The 18,248-nt window shown below is 35.6% G+C and overlaps 1 long non-coding RNA gene across 1 annotated transcript; it reads left to right on the top strand.

Annotated features, from left to right (window-relative positions):
- The first annotated feature begins 1,091 nt into the window (after positions 1 to 1,091).
- LOC127837661 (uncharacterized) lies at positions 1,092 to 7,702 on the top strand. The gene is made up of 2 exons (XR_008029423.1): positions 1,092 to 6,959; positions 7,105 to 7,702. It is a non-coding gene; the product is annotated as an uncharacterized LOC127837661 (long non-coding RNA).
- Positions 7,703 to 18,248: the final 10,546 nt, after the last annotated feature.

Here is an 18,248-nt window from a genome sequence, read left to right as displayed (position 1 = left end):
GATTAAGGACGAACTTTATTTTTGAAAAGCTGAGTTTAGAAAAATTAACACTTGCAGAGGATCTGTTTTCTTAGAATACATTACTATTGTCTTTGAGAGTGCATTGTTATACTCTCAACTTATATAAAATGTCTTAATCCTTTCCCACTTGGAGGCCACGTGAAAATGGCTATGTGCAAACAGCATAAAACTAGAACAACCTGGGACTTACTCGCAGTCTGTTCAGGTTTTATGCTGTTTGCTGCTTATCCGTATCTAAGGGTTTGAAATATATATAATTATATATGATGTTTTAACTACCGTATCCATGGTGTGCTGCATTTTGCACATTAAATATGATAATTGATCACCGTTTATAAGATTTAGCTACACTGTGCGTGGAGTGCCCAGCAGGTTTCCAATAATTGGGGTCAAATAGACAATTCTAAACTAGGCCTATAATCTTAATTTATAACATAGAAATACAAGACGCATTACAAAGTTAAGCTTTTTTTTATATAGGCCATAATTCAATGGATCAGTCTAATTTAAACGTATCCGTGGAATTCAACAATAGTATTTTATGAATTGAAACACTGTTTGTGTTTCTTTGTATTCAGGTCTAACTAAAAGCATTTACTTTTTATATATATTCACTATGATATATAAATAATTAAAGTTTTGTGTACTCTCGAATTCACGTTGATTCTCACGGCCCAGTTTAAATCACAATTTGTTTTTTCTGATGTATAGAAATATAGAAATAGAAATACAGTTTGTTGTGGGAAAGGCAGATATGTAATTTGCAATTATTGTCTCTTTTTACAAGATGGGCTAATGAAAAAATCAATGAACTATTTTATCAAAATAAAAAAAAATATGTATGGCAATATATTTTTTAATGACCTATTGAATGATATGTATTTCAATAAAATAGTCGCTTCTGCCAGAAATCCTTTAAGATTTGCTATTTAATTTCTCAGGAACTATTAAAGTTAAAATCACACAGTTTTATTTTAGACTGTACACTAAGGTATCATCTTAATACTTTATGCATTTCTTTTCATAGATAAATAATAATGTTTTATTATTTTAATAATATATCTATTGAATATGACAATACCTGATATCTAAGGCCCGGAAAGCTTGTTTAAAAGTACGCATTTCAGTAGGCATTTGCCTAAAACATTATTATTTATCTATGAAAAGAAATGCATCCTTGCTCTATGGACACTGTTCATGTTCATTTAGTTCAATAAAATTGTTCTCTTATTAGGTGTGTGATTTCAATCAGGTCATGTCTACAAATTTTTTTTTAGTGAACTCTGATGAGCACCAAAGGGCCATCATGATCGTCTTCTCATACAGTATGTGTTAAAGGTCCCCTTTGCACTTACCGCTGATGCAATTCTATGAGAGCGAGAATGAGTATGCGCTCACTTTCGACATATTTCTTTTGCTTAAATACTATTGTAGGACAAGCATGTTTATTTAAAAAATAACTGTTTTACGTTTGCAGTGTTTTGTAGTTTTAGTTTGTTTTGCTATACTTCACTTAATGATTCTAGCATACTGCTTTTTATTAGTTATACTGTTTTCAATATACATGTTCGAACTAATATACAAGTCTTTTGTGCAATATAATTTAACAAATGGAAACTTTTTATACGCCCGTTGAAAACAGGACGTATTATAGTTGCACCCTTGGCGGCGGGCGGGTGGCGTTCACAGCAGTGTTTGCTCTCCAATTTAAATAGTTTTCATCCGATCTTCACCAAACTTGGTCAGAAGTTGTATCTAGACAATATATAGGTCAAGTTTGAATATGGGTCATGTCGGGTAAAAAACTAGGTCATGGGGTCACTTAGTGCATTTCAAGGATTTAGCATGGTGTCCGCTCTCTAATTGAAGTAGTTTTCATCCGATCTTTACCAAACTTGGTCAGAAGTTGTATCTAGACAATATCTAGGTAAAAGTTTGCATATGAGTCATGCCGGGCCAAAAAACTAGGTCACTGGGTCACTTAGTGCATTTCAAGGATTAAGCATGGTGTCTGCTCTCTATTTGAAGTAGTTTTCATCTGATCTTCACCAAACTTGGTCAGAAGTTGTATCTAGACAATATGTACGTCAAGTTTGAATATAGGTCATGCCGGGTCAAAAACTAAGCCACGGGTTACTTAATGCATTTCAAGGATTTAGCATGGTGTCTGCTCTCTAATTGAAGTAGTTTTCATCCGATTTTCACAAAACTTGGTCAGAAGTTGTATCCAGACAATATCTAGGTCAAGTTGGAATATGGGTCTTGACGGGTCAAACACTAGGTCACAGGGTCATTTAGGACATTTTAAGTTAGGCATGGTGTCCGCTCTCAAATTGAAGTAGTTTTCATCCGAACTTCACCAAACTTGGCCAGAAGTTGTATCTAGACAATTTCTAGGTCAAGTTCGAAAATGTGTCATGCCAGGTCAAAAACTAGGTCATGGTCTCACTTGGTGCATTTCAAGGATTAAGCATGGTGTTCGCTCCCTTATTGAAGTAGTTGTCATCCGATCTTCACCAAATTTGGCCAGAAGTTGGGTCTTAATGATATCTAGGTCAAGTTCAAATATGGGTCATGTCGGGTCAAAAACTAGGTCATGAGGTCACTTTGTGCATTTCAAGCATTTCGCATGGTGTCCGCTCTCTAATTAAAGTAGTTTTCATCCTATCTTCACCAAATTTGGTCAGAAGTTGTGTCTAGATGATATATAGATCAAGTTCAAATATGGGTCATTGTAAAGTTATCAAGTTATCCAAAACCTTCAAACGGGTGTATCTTGTGACAGTTTGGCACTCTTGTTTTTAAAGATATTTCTGGTTAAACTTTGTAATATGGCAATCAGAATATGAGGTAAACTATGTTCGAACACAATTCAAGTTCCAATTCCTGATATTTTATTTCTTAATTAACGGATGGACTTACTGTAACCCTATCATTGGAAGATGCAAAAATGTGTTATATAATTATACCCCCATTACTGGTAATGGGGGCTATATAGGAGTCACTTTGTCGGTCTTTCTGTCGGTCTGTCAGTCTGTCGGTCTGTCTGTCCCGAAAATTTCATTCGATCTTCACCAAACTTGGTCAGAAGATGTATCTAGATAATGTCAAGTTCAAGTTTTAATATGGGTCATGCCATGTAAAAGTCTAGGTCACGGGGTCACTTAGTGCGTTTTAAACAGAAAGTTTGTCCGGACAATATCTATGTCATATATGGTTAGATTTTAAAATGACTTGGTACATTTGTTCACCATCATGGGACGGTGTGTCGCGTGAAAGATGTACATCAATATCTCTAAGGTCAAGGTCACACATTGAGTTCAAAGGTAAAATGCTTGTCCGGGCCATAAATTTGTCGTTTATTGTGAGATTTTAAAATCATTTGGCACATTTGTTCACCATCATTGGACAGTGTGTCACCCGAAAGAATAAAGTTGATATCTCCAAGGTCAAGGTCACACTTTTAGTTCAAAGGTCAAAAATGGCCATAAATTAGCTTGTCCGGGACATAACTATGTTTTCATTGTGAGATTTTAAAATTATTTGGCACATTTCTTCACCATAATTGGACGGTGTGTTGTGCGAAAGAATAACGTCAATATCTCAAAGGTCAAGGTCACACTTTGAGTTCAAAGGTAAAAAATGGCCATAAATGAGCTTGTGCGGGCCATTACTCTGTCGTTAATTGTGAGATTTTAAAATTATTTGGCACACTTGTTCACCATCATTGGACGGTGTGTCGCGCGAAAGAATTAGGTCAATATCTCCGCGGTAAAGGTCACACTTTGAGTTCAGAGGTCAAAAATGGCCATAAATGAGCTTGTCCGGGCCAAAACTATGTCGTTCATTGTGAGATTTTAAAATCATTTGGCACGTTTGTTCACCATCATTGGACAGTGTGTCGCGCAAAAGAATAACGTCGATATCTCCAAGGGCAAGGTCACACTGAGTTCAAAGGTAAATAAATGGCCATAAATGAGCTTGTCTGGGCCATAACTATATCGTTCATTGTGAGATTTTAAAACCATTCATTCACCATCATTAGACGGTGTGTCACACGAAAGAATTATGTCGATATCTCCAAGGTCAAGGCAATACTTTGAGTTCAAAGGTCAAACATGGCCATACAAAATCTTGTCCGGGCCATAACGATGTCATTCATTGTGAGATTTTAAAATGACTCTGTAGATTTATTTTGTTCACAGTCATTGGATGGCGTGTCATGCGAAAGAATTCAAATGTTCGAAGGTCAAAATGGCCATAAATGATAATTGCATAATAATTCTTAAAAGTCGCAAAAATTAGCTTCTCTTGTTTTGTGAAGACAGAATGCAAAATAGTCTGTGTCAATGCAGCATGTGGGGGTATACGTCACGTCTGTGACAAAGCTCTAGTTCTGCTTAAACATCCGTTTGTTTAAGCGCTTAACGTTAGACAAATCGTTAGCATAAGAATTTTAATTGTTAACTATTTTTAATACTCAACGTATTGTAAAATTAAAGCATTTGCTTCTTTTTGTGCACTTGTTGTTGTAGCAGCATCATGTATATTCGTTTGAAGTTGTTTTTTCTCATTTCTGTAAGGTAATTTGTCAATGTAGTTGTTTTAAACAGTTATTTATACGATTCATACTCACTTTTTGATTTATTTTATCACACCTCTGTGCTGATATTAGCCTGTTACAGAGTTTCTTATTTAATTATATCAGGTTAGTAGGCGTTTATGTCGGTAACAATTTGGATGTGTGACATGTTACTCGGAATCAACTGTTAAGTTTTCTTTTTCGATAGATTTGAATTAAAGTAAGAAAAACTGTTTGATAACAATGTGTTGTATACTTAAATGGGCCTTTTCACGTTTTGGTAAATTTACAAAATAAAAAAACAATAGCGCAGATGTCTTTGAAAGTTTATTTGCAAGATGCAGGTTAGTTTCTGCTGAAGTAAATGTTAAAGAATTAGTTGTCTGAATTAAAATGTAAAAGGCTATCAAAAAGATTTTGTATGAAGAACAAGAATATTGCTAAGCAATAAAAGTCCCCTACCTCGCATGAAGCAGTAATATAATTGTCTTCCTTTGTTTTCAAGGGACGTAATTCTTTTAAGTTTGCATTGTAGATGGTAATTTTCTAAAAATAACTCGCTTTTGCCAATAATACAATTGTTTTATGAACGAAATTTGTTTTAGTTACTTAGAACGCTTCTTTCACGTAGAACGGTCTTAGAAAAATTCACCAAAAATGATGTGAGCAATGTTCTTGGAAGAAAATGTTAGACAAAAGTTTCTAAATGAAAAATTGTAAGAATTACGAAATACTACATACAATATCTATTTCGTCTGCCCAAAATCAGTAAAGGCTTGAAAAAGGACAACCGTTTCCACTGTGATATTGAAATGCGGTATTAAAAAAGCCTATTTGCGTTGCAAATAGACTAAAACTACTGAAAATTAACCATGCTCTAAAATATTCATTATATGCATCTTTTGACGATTTAAAAACACGGAAATTATAAAGCGTTGCATCTCAAAACGATTGAATAATTTTGAGAGTTCTGTTATTGTCGTTATATTTTGAGCCGTTACGAAGATTGCTTATATAAAGTATAAAATACATCAATAATTGCATGAGCACAGATGGCCAATTGGTATAAGCGATAGACTTTTACTCCAGGGTCAATGGTTCGAGCTCAGTTTAAGATTACTTTTTTCTATCTTTAATTTTATTCTTGATATTTTACTCTAGCTTTTTAGATCCAATGTGCACATTTATCACGATAAAGCATTGAATGAAAACTTCAATATATGACCAAATCTGTGAAAAGGCCCCTTTAAGACCCAAAATGCAACAAAAAAAGATTAATTGTGAATGTAAAAACATTAGATTTATATATATATCCTACTGCCCTGTTGTTTTAGCTCACCTGCCACGAAGTGACATGGTGAGCTTATGTGACCGTGTGATGTCCGGCGTCCGTATGTGCGTGCGTGCGTGTCTGCGTGTGTCCGTCAACAATTTGTTTGTATAGACAGTAGAGGTCACAGTTTTCATCCAATCTTTATGAAATTTGGTCAGAATGTTTATCTTGATGAAATCTGGGTTGGGATTGTATTTGCGTCATCTGGGGTCAAAAACTAGGTCACTAGGTCAAAAACTAGGTCACATAATAGGTCAAATAATAGAAAAACCTTGTGTAGACAATAGAGGTCGCAGTTTTCATCCAATCTTTATGAAATTTGGTCAGAATGTTTATCTTGATGAAATTTGTGTTGGGATTGTATTTGGGTCACCTGTGGTTAAAAACTAGGTTACTAGGTCAAATAATTGAAAAATCAACAATTTGTGTAGACAGTATAGGTCACAGTTTTCATCCAATCTTTATGAAATTTGGTCAGAATGTTTATCTTGATGAAATCTGGCTTGGGAATGTATTTGGGTCATCTCTGGGTCAAAAATTAGGCCACAAGGTCAAAAACTAGGTCAAATAATAGGAAAACCTTGTGTAGACAATAGAGGTCGCAGTTTTCATCCAATCCTTATGAAATTTGGTCAGAATGTTTATCTTGATGAAATCTGTGTTGGGATTGTATTTGGGTCATCTGATGTTAAAGAATAGGTCACTAGGTCAAATAATAGGAAAAACCGTCAACAATTTGTTTGTGTAGACATTAGAGGTCACAGTTTTCATCCAATCTTTATGAAATTTGGTCAGAATGTTTATCTTGATGAAATCTGGGTTGGGATTGTATTTGGGTCATATGGGGTCAAAAACTAGGTCACTATGTCATAAACTAGGTAACTAGGTGAAATAATAGAAAAACCTTGTATAGACAATAGAAGTCGCAGTTTTCATCCAATCTTTATGAAATTTGGTCAGAATGTTTATCTTAATAAAATCTGGGTGGGGATTGTATTTGGGTCATCTTGGGTCAAAAACTAGGTCACTAGGTCTAATAATAGAAAAACCTTGTGTAGACAATAGAGGTCACAGTTTTCATCCAATCTTCATGAAATTTGGACAGAATGTTTGTCTTGATGTAATCTGGGTTGGGATTGTATTTTGGTCATCCGGGGTCAAAAACTAGGTCAATAGGTCAAATAATAGAAAAACATTGTGTAGACAATAGAGGTCACAGTGTTCATCCAATCTTTATAAAATTTGATCAGAATGTTTATCTTGATGAAATCTGTGTTGGGATTGTATTTGGGTCACCTGGGGTCAAAAACTAGTTCAATAGGTCAAATATTAGAAAAACCTTGTGTAGACAATAGAGGTCACAGTTTTCATCCAATCTTCATGAAATTTGGTCAGAATGTTTATCTTGAGGAAAACTGGGTTGGGATTGTATATGGTTAGTCAGGTGAGCGACCCAGGGCCATCATGGCCCTCTTGTATAATATATTATATTCAGCACGAATGTAAAAGCGAGCCTCGCAATTATTTGTTGTAATTCTCACTTGATATATTACAACTTGGTACGTCAGTAACCTGTTTATCTATTTTATTATTTATATACACGTTACTTTTGTTAAAACATGTTATGAATGCTGAATTGATCATGTTCTATTAAATACGTTATTTCATGTTTTCAAATGATACCAACTTAAGATCAAAACCTTATTAAATTCATTCACACCTTATGTTCTTTAAAATTCATAGAACTTAATAAATAATTAATACGATCTTAAAATTTCGGCATTGTCCTTATTATGTAGCATTATCAATGTGTTTTTTTTTAGCTCATCTGAGCACAATGTGCTCATGGTGAGCTTTTGTGATCGCCTTTTGTCCGTTGTGCGGCGTGCGGCATCAACGTTTGTCTTTTTAACACTCTAGAGGCCACATTTATTGTCCAATCTTCATGATATTAGGACAGAAGATTGGACTCATTAATATCTTGGATGAGTTCGAAAATGGTAACGTTGGCTTGGAAAACATGGCTGCCATTTATGGTTATATATGGTTATAGTAAAATCTTGTTAACACTCTAGAGGTCACATTTATTTTCCGATCTTCATGAAACATTGTCAGAAGATTCATCCCAGTAATATCTTGGACAATTTTTAAAATGATGCCGGTTGCTTGAAAAACATGGCCGCCAGGGGCGTTGCATTTTTCCTTATATGACTATAGTAAAACGTTGTTAACCCTCTAGAGGCCACATTTATTTTCCGATCTTCATGAAACTTGGTCAGAAGATGTGTCCCAATAATATCTCGGGTGAGTTCGAAAATGGTTTCGGTTGCTTTAAAAACATGGCCAACAGAGGGTGGGGCATTTTTCCATATATGGCTATATATGGCTTTAGTAAAACCTTGTTAACACTCTAGAGGCCACATTTATCGTCCAATCATCATGAAGTTTGGTCAGAACATTGGTCTCAATGATATCTTGGATGAGTTCAAAAATAGTTGCGTTTGCTTGAAAAACATGGCTGCCAAGGGGCGGGCTTTTTTCCTTATATGGCTTTATATGGCTATAGTAAAATCTTTTTAACGCTATAGGGACCACATTTATTGTCCAATCTTCATTAATCTTGGTCAAAAATGATGCCGGTTGGTTGAAAAACATGGCCGCCAGGAGGTGGGGCATTTCTTCTAATATGACTATAGTAAAACCTTGTTAACACTCTAGAGGTCACATTTATTTTATGATATTCATGAAACTTGGTCAGAAGATTTGTCCCAATGATATCTTGTATAAGTTCCAAAATGGTTTTTGTTGCTTTAAAAACATGGTCACCAGGGGGCGGGGCATTTTTCCTTATATGGCTATATATGGCTTTAGTTAAACCTTGTTAACACTCTAGAGGCCACATTTATTGTCCAATCTTCATGAAATTTGGTCAGAAAATTGGTCTCAATGATATCTTGGAAGAGTTTGAAAATGCTCACGTTTGCTTGAAAACATGGCCACCAATGGGCGGAGCAGTATTCCTTATATGGCTAATTATATGGCTATAGTATAATCCTGTTAACACTCTAGAGGCCACATTTATTTTTCGACCTTCATGAAACGTGGTCAGAAGATTCATCCCAATAATATCTTGGACGAGTTAAAAAATGATGCAGGTTGGTTGAAAAACATGGCTGCTATGGGGCGGGGCATTTTTCCTTGTATGGCTATAGTAAACTCTTGTTAACACTCTTAATAGAGGCCACATTTTAATAATTTTCCGATCTTCATGAACTTTGGTCAGCAGATATGTCCCAATGCTATCTTGGATGAGTTCGAAAATGGTTTCGGTTGTTTTAAAAAACATGGCCACAAGGGGGGGCGGGCATTTTTCCTAATATGGCTATATATTGCTTGAGTAAAACCTTATTAACACTATAGGCCACATTTATTGTCCGATCATCATAAACATTGGTCAGACGAATGGTCCCAATGATATATTGGATGAGTTCGAAAATGGTTCTGGTTAGTGGAAAAATATGGCCACCAGGGGTCTGGGCATTTTTCCTTATATGGCTTCATGAATCTTCATGAAACTTTGTCAGAATATTTGTTTAAATGATATCTTGGATGTGTATGAAAATGGTTTTGGTCTGTAGAAAATCGTGGCTGCCAGGGTGATCACTAGTCATGAAAGTTGGTAAGAACATTTGTTCTTATGACATCTTGGGCTGCACAGAACAGGTCAGTTCCTTTGAATCTCAGGTGAGCGACTTTGGGCCTTTCAGGCCCTTTTGTTTAAATTTCATGTCATTGCAATTAAAATATTTTTATACGCCCGTTTTTCAAAACAGGACGTATTATAGTTTCACCCTAGGCGGGCGGGCAGTGTCCACAGCAGTTTCCCCTCTATTCCAAATAGTTTTTATCTGATCTTCACCAAACTTGGTCGGAACTTGTATCTTGACAATATCTAGGTCAAGTTCGAATATGGGTCATGCCGGGTCAACAACTAGGTCACGGTGACCCTAAGTTCATTTCAAGGATTTGGTATGGTGTCCACTCTCTAATTGAAGTAGTTTTCATCCGATCTTCACCAAATTTAGTCGGATGTTTCTAGACAATATCTAGGTCAAGTTCGAATATGGGTCATGCCGGGTCAGAAACTAGGTCAATGGTTCTCTTAGTGCATTTAACGGTTTACCAATGTGTCCGCTCTCTTATTGAAGAAATTCTCATCCGATCTGCATTAAATTTGGTCAGAAGTTCGAATATGGGTCATGGCGGCTCAAAAACTAGGTCACTTAGTGCATTTCAAGCATTTACCATGGTGTAAGCTCTCTAATTTAAGTAGTTTATATCCGATCTTCACCAAATTCTGTCAGAAGTTTTATCTAGACAATATCTAGGTCAAGTTCGAATATGAGTCATGCTGGGTAAAAAACTTGGTCATGAGATCACTTAGTGCATTTCAAGGATTTAGCATGGTGTCCGCTCTCTAATTGAAGTAGTTTTCATCCGATCTTCACCAAATTTAGTCAGAAGTTGTGTCTAAATGATATCTAGGTCAAGTTCAAATATGGGTCATGCTGGGTCGAAAAGTAGGTCACGGGGTCACTTAGTGCATTTCAAGCATTTAGCATGGTGTCCAAAACCTTCAAACGGCCTTATCTTGTTACAGTTTGGCACTCTTGTTTTTTTAGCTCCACTGGCCAAAGGCCAGCGGGGCTTATGTCATGGTCCTGTGACCGTCGTGTGTGCGTGCGTGCGTGCGTGCGTGCGTGCGTGCGTTAACTTTTTCTTTAAACATCTTCTCCTAAACTACTGGTCCAAATCTGATGAAATTTCTCAGGATTGTTCCTGTGGTGAACCTCTTTCAAATTTGTTCAAATTATGCCCCTGGGGTCAAATTTGACCCTGCCCCGGGGATTCAAAAAATTGAAAATTTGCTTATATAAGGCCTATTTTGTGCAAACTTTATAAATCTTCTTGTCCATAACCATTAGGCCTAGGGCTACCAAATTTGGTATGTATTGACATCTTATAGTCCTCTACCAAGTTTGTTCAAATTATGCCCCTGGGGTCAAATTTGACCCTGCCCCGGGGGGTCAAAAAATTGAAAATTTGCTTATATAAGGCCTATTTTGTGCAAACTTTAAAAATCTTCTTGTCCGTAACCATTGGGCCTAGGGCTACCAAATTTGGTATGTAGTGACATCTTATAGTCCTCTACCAAGTTTGTTCAAATTATGCCCCTGGGGTTAAATTTGACCCTGCCCCGGGGGGTCAAAACATTGAAAATATGCTTTTATAAGGCCTATTTGTGCAAACTTTAAAAATCTTCTTGTCCATAACCGTATGGCATAGGGCTACCAAATTTGGTATGTAGTGTCATCTTATTGTCCTCTACCAAGTTTGTTCAAATTATGCCCCTGGGGTCAAATTTGACCCTGCCCCGAGGGGTTAAAAATTGAACATTTGCTTATATAAGGCCTATTTTGTGCAAACTTTAAAAATCTTCTTGTCAATAACCAATTGGGCTAGGGCTACCAACTTTGCTATATAGTGACATTTTATAGTCCTCTACCAAGTTTGTTCAAAGTATGCCCCTGGGGTCAAATTTGACCCTGCCCCGGGGGTTTAAAAAATTGAAAATTTGCTTATATAAGGCCTATTTTGTGCAAACTTTAAAAATCTTCTTGTCCATAACCATTGGGCCTAGGGGTACCAAATTTTGTATGTAGTGACATCTTATAGTCCTATATCAAGTTTGTTCAAATTATGCCCCTGGGGTCAAATTTGACTCTTCCCCGGGGGGGTAAAAAAATTGAACATTTGCTTATATAAGGCCTATTATGTGAAAACTTAAAAAATCTTCTTGTCAATAACTATTGGGCCAAGGGCTACCAAATTTGGTATGTAGTGACATCTTATAGTCCTCTACCAAGTTTGTTCAAATTATGCCCCTGGGGTCAAATTTTACCCTGCCCCTGGGGGTCAAAAAATTCAAAATTTGCTTATATAAGGCCTATTTTGTGAAAACTTTAAAAATCTTCTCGTCCATAACCATTGGGCCTAGGGCTACCAAATTTGGTATGTGGTGACATCTAATAGTCCTCTACCAAGTTTGTTCAAATTATGCCCCTGGGGTCAAATTTGACCCTGCCCTGGGGGGTCAAAAAATCAAAAATTTGCTTATATAAGGCCTATTTTGTGCAAACTTTAAAAATCTTCTTGTCCATAACCGTATGGCATAGGGCTACCAAATTTGGTATGTAATGACATCTTATAGTTATATATTAAGTCCCTGTGATCAAATTTGACCGTTCCCCAGGGGTCACAAAATTGAACATATGCTTATATCGGGCCCATTTTGTGCAAACTATAAAAATCTTCTTGTCCATAACCATTGGGCCTATTTCTACCAAATTTGGTAGGTAGTGACATCTAATAGTTCTCTACTTAGTTTGTTAAAATTATGCCCCTAGGAACAAATTTGACCTTGCCCCAGGGGTCACAAAAATGAACATATGCTTAAATAAGGCCTTTTTTGTGGAAACTTTAAAAATCTTCTTGTTCTTAATTATAGAGTCTAGGGCTACTAAATTTGGTATTTAGTGATATCTTATAGTCCTCTACCACATTTGTTCAAATTATTCCCCTGGGCTCAAATTTGACCCGGCCCCGAGGGTCACAAAACTGAACATATGACGTTTACCAGTGGAGATTACTGCGGCTGTTTGGCTGTGACCAACAACATCAACATCTTGTAAACATGAGATAAAACCCTTTCATTTAGTGCTATTTTAGGTCAGATGGTGACTGCTTACAAAGGCATTGAAGTAAGAACATGTGTTATGAATGTTTTTCTTATAAACTGAAAAAAGTCGGGTTTTATTTAAATATGTCGAAAGTGACCATATATCCGGAAGAAAAGATTTTGGATGACATGTTAATTTCATGTCTTTTTTATAGTGTTAAAACCAGTTTAATTATATATTATTGATTTTAAAAACACAGCTTCCATGAACATAATTATTTCAAGGAAAGTCAATATATGATACTGCACGGTAAACTCAAACTTTGTGTCGAAGAGAAGGTGTTGAAATTAATGAAGTGCAATGTTCTTAACTATCGTATATGCTGCTTTTTAATAACTAATGATTCATTGTTCCATTTTTGAATCGTGACTGATCATGAATTGTTGAAATGATTGTCAATTGCTCAACAATCCATATATATTTCTGACCATTTTATAATTATCATAATATTAGTTATGAATTGATCTTAGAAGTCAAATGTATTACTTAATTAAATACATTTATAAATATAAAGAAATAATCTTTAGATTATCATAATATTCTCAGGCTTGTTGGTCTTAGGGATGTGTGGGTTGATGAGCAATTTCTCCTCTTATCACAATTATTTCTACCCTACCTGATCATTTCCTTCATATTCCATTTTAATTCAATTGACGTCTGCAACCTCTTTCAAATTGGGAAAGTCCAAAATGTGTTGTTTGGTAAAGGGTTAAGGAATTTTGATTCCTATGGGTCTTGTGAATCTATTTCAAATCAAATGCGTAGATTTGATCTTCAGCATCTAAAAATATGCGAAATAGAACGACAATATCTTTTGGAGAGATAAATGTACCTACGTTATAAGCAAAGGACCTGTGCAACAATTCCCAGGCTTTTTTGTCTGTTTAGTTAACACGGTAGTAACTTTTTCCATATATAAAAATGCTCATCCTTCCAACTTTAAGCGATAGAAAGAGAAAGTCACATGCTTGAGTACATTTCAACCCATGCGCATTACACGTTTTTTTCGCAAAGAAAAAACAGTGGAGCGATGCAGGTCCATCATGGCCCTCTTGTTTAAACACCTTTTCAAAATACTTAGATATTGTGCACAAAGCAATACTTAGCGTGTAGAGTATGCATATGTTGTAATGTGTAGCCATTTTATCATGTCCAAGTATTAGGTTGAAGACCAAGAAAAGAAGAGACAAGTGTCAGCTGGTCGCTACGTATTGTCGTTAAAAACAATGCATAGACGGAAAATATATTTCATCATTAACTCTATGCATTTTAATCTACTGTTGCGGATTTGTCCAGCAAACATGAGCTTTTTTTATGCCCTCGGATCGAATGATCGGGGGTATATTGATTTTTGCCTGTCAGTCTGTCTGTCTGTCTGTCATTGTATGTGTCTGTCATTGTATGTGTCACAAAACTTTAACCTTGGGCATAACTTTTGCAATGTTTAAGATAGCAACTTTATATTTGGCATGCATGTATATCTCATGAAGCTGCACATTTTGAGTGGTGAAAGGTCAAGGTCATCCTTCAAGGTCAAAGGTAAAATATATGGCTTCAAAGCGTCGCATTAGGGGGCAGTGTGTTTCTGACAAACACATCTCTTGTTTTAAATATAAATACGGTATTCCATTGGTTCCGGAGCCTCACTGAATAATGCTGCAATTAAAAAGAGTTAACGTGGACGGTGTTTGTCTTTCTCGTATTTACCGTTCCCCGTTCAAATGAAAGCCGCAATATAGACTTCCTCGAATATCATTTAAAGGTTTCGTTAATGAGCAGATGGCGTCTGTTTATTATGCCCCCCTTCGAAGAAGAAGGGGTATATTGCTTTGCTCATGTCGGTCGGTCCGTCCGTCCGTCCACCAGGTGGTTGTCAGACGATAACTCAAGAACGCTTGGGCCTAGGATCATGAAACTTCATAGGTACATTGATCATGACTTGCAGATGACCCCTATTGATTTTGAGGTCACTAGGTCAAAGGTCAAGGTCACGGTGACCCGAAATAGTAAAATGGTTTCCGGATGATAACTCAAGAACGCATACGCCTAGGATCATGAAACTTCATGGGTAGATTGATCATGACTCGCAGATGACCCCTATTGATTTTGAGGTCACTAGGTCAAAGGTCAAGGTCACGGTGACCCGAAATAGTAAAATGGTTTCCGGATGATAATTCAAGAACGCATATGCCTAGGATCATGAAATTTTATAGGTAGATTTATCATGACTCGCAGGTGACCCCTATTGATTTTTAGGTCACTAGGTCAAAGGTCAAGGTCACGGTGACCCGAAATAGTAAAATGATTTTCGGATGATAACTCAAGAACGCATATGCCTAGGATCATGAAACTTCATAGGTAGATTGATCATGACTCGCAGATGACCCCTATTGATTTTGAGGTCAAAAGGTCAAAGATCAAGTTCACGGTGACCCGAAATAGTAAAATGATTTTCGGATGATAACTCAAGAACGCTTTTGCCTAGGATCATGACACTTCATAGGTACATTGATCGTGACTTGCAGATGACCCCTATTGATATTCAGGTCACTAGGTCAAAGGTCAAGGTCAAACTGACAAAAGTCGTATTCACACAATGGCTGTACAACGGACAGCCCATATGGGGGGCATGCATGTTTTACAAACAGCCCTTGTACCTTAAAACGTAACAACACCCTGGTGGTAAATATAGTAGTGATATCGGAATATTGACAGTGGGATGTTGTATATATATATATATATATATATATATATATATATATATATATATATATATATATACAGTAGTGAATATGCACACAAAAACAGTTACATCACATGTAATTCTGCGAGAAAATGTTTAATCAATATTATGGCTTTTTGATCATGATCTGTGTAAACCTTAATAATTTAAAATAATAAGTTTAACTAACATCACCAAGTTTACTAACACTCTTATTTAAAATCTCTGACTCTTCTTAATGGTTCAACTGTTATAATTTGTAATCAAACTTATTTAGTGTCATTTTCGAAAAAAACATAAGGAAGAAAATAGAAACTCAACATTAAATTACATAATTCCAGAATAACATACGTTTAAACATGATAACATCTACAGTTACGTTTCAACCGCTAGAACGCTATTACACTAGCAGCAAGTGATCTGCTATTTAAATGGGTATTTGCGTCCAATACCAAAGTGCAAGGCGGTAGCAACACTCTGAATAGCATGAACATATTAAACTAGAGCTTTCATAGACTGCACGAAGTTATTTGTATACATCATTGAGTCATTCAAAAAGGTGCATATTTTTAAGGAGTTCTATTCTGGTATTAAAACAATAAAGAAATCGCAAATATGTGTTTTTCCTATAACACCAGATTAAGGCATATAGGTTGACCTTGACCTTGCGGTTTGAAGTAGTTGTGTTTTTTTGTGCTGCCATAAAATGTGAAATTAAACAAATATATGCGAAGTGAAATAAAAAACACTGCGGGATATTTGGATAACAATATATGGTAAAAAACCTTTCGTCATTAGGTATACTTATTTTCACTTGAAATAACATGAAAACAACGATGAAATAAACATTCATAATTGATATGGGCGACGCCATTTTGTTTTAAAATGAGATTACAAGGCTTCAAGCTCTAGCGCGCACGTTGAAATTAAACTTTTATACTGCAGCAATAAGAAAAGCAAACACGCAAAGATAAAAAACTTTTAATTTGGAACAGTTTTTTTTTAACTGTTACTTTTAAACAAAACAACGTGAAAAGTAAAAACTATATAATAACACTACGTGATGGATAAAGAAAACAGCACGATAAAGGCAGGTGACAAACGTACGCGTAGCGTAATCAGTAGCATAAGTGATGCCGATACAAGCGTTTTTGAGCCGAAATACTTCAAACAAAAGAAGAAAAAGCAAAAAAATATAAAGAGAGTGACACACAAGATGATTCGCAAGATGAACAAGAGATCAATATCGCATCTGAACTACAAAGCATAAACCAAAAACTTAGTAATATGCTAACCAAAGACAGCAGTGATCTCAAAGAACTGATCAAAGATGTCGTTCTACAATTAAAAGAAGAAATGCTAGGTTCACTTGTCCTCAGAATTGAAAAGGTGGAAAGCGAGTTGTTCGAAAAGGAGCTAGAGAACGGCAAACTAGCAAATGAAATTGAAAAGTAAGGCAAAACCATTAATGAACACAAGAACGAAAATGAACGTCTCCAGAAACAAATAAAAACGCAAGGTGAAACCAATGAAACAAAAATGAATGAATTAGAGCAATACAGTCGGCGCAGTAATATTAAATTAGAAGGCATTCCAGACTAAGAAAATGAAACTATAAATGAAACGGCAGAAAAAGTCATACAAACACTGAATAAAAACATACCCGATTTAAACCTTACAACGAACGACATTGACATTATACATAGAATCGGCATTTTTAAGAAAAATAACGACAGGCCCATTGTTCTTAAAATGGTTTCGAGAATGAAAAGGATCTACATAATGCGTCACGCAAAACACCTTCGAAAACAGAGTGCCCCAATCTACGTCAACGACCACCTAACTAAATTAAACGCTCATGTATTCGCTTGCGTGCGAAAAAAACAGACGGCCATACTGACATCCGCATGGTCCCGTGATGGTGTAATCTACTATAGGGACGTAAACGAACATATTCACAAAGTGTCACCAGAGCAGTTCCACTACTGGATAGATCTACCCTGGCCAACTTCGCGCTAAAACTCGTATACAGAACTTCGATGAACAGTATACAAAAATGATCTAGACAGCAGGGCCAGTTATATAGTATAAACCAAGAGAAACTCGAGAACATTGCACACTAGATTAAAACGCAATTGCCATGAACACTATGGTCACGGATAGTAAATACTATAAAATGTACAGGTGAATGAATAAAAAATAGCACTTGAACCGATATGTAAACTTAAAGTGTATATGCAAATAAATGAAGTGTAATAATGTATGAACAATATAAATTAATGTAAAAGTGTCGAGTAGTAAAAACCATTTATAACAGGCAAACCTTTTCATATTATTTTATTACTAGTTATATACCTTTTTACACAATATTTATTAAAGGAAAGTCATGTAGACAAAAGCAGTTATAGTTGTATTGACAATATTTAACCTAATATGCACACGTGAAATGCAAACGTAAATAAATATGTGTATATCACTTCTAAACATGCTTTATTTTGAACAGTATATGTGAATAAATGTATAAGTAACACGAAAACTAATATGTATCTAAGAAGTTAGCATGTTTTTGTGATTTTTTACAATGCACAACATTTTTTTAGGCATTTACTTATTGCAGTTACAAATTAATGTGTCCATTTCATTTATGCATTTAACTCAAAATATATATTAAAAGTTAACTTTTAAATCAATACAAAAATAATAATAAGCTTAAACAAGCACATGTTTTATGAGTGTACACGTCAATTAAGGACTAGTTACAAAGCATAACAAACAAACATGTAAATTTAG

Source organism: Dreissena polymorpha, chromosome 7, assembly GCF_020536995.1.
Source record: "Dreissena polymorpha isolate Duluth1 chromosome 7, UMN_Dpol_1.0, whole genome shotgun sequence".
NCBI lineage: Eukaryota > Metazoa > Mollusca > Bivalvia > Myida > Dreissenidae > Dreissena > Dreissena polymorpha.
The sequence above is the reverse complement of the archived record's forward strand: the minus strand, read 5'-3'. Positions and strand labels throughout refer to the sequence as shown.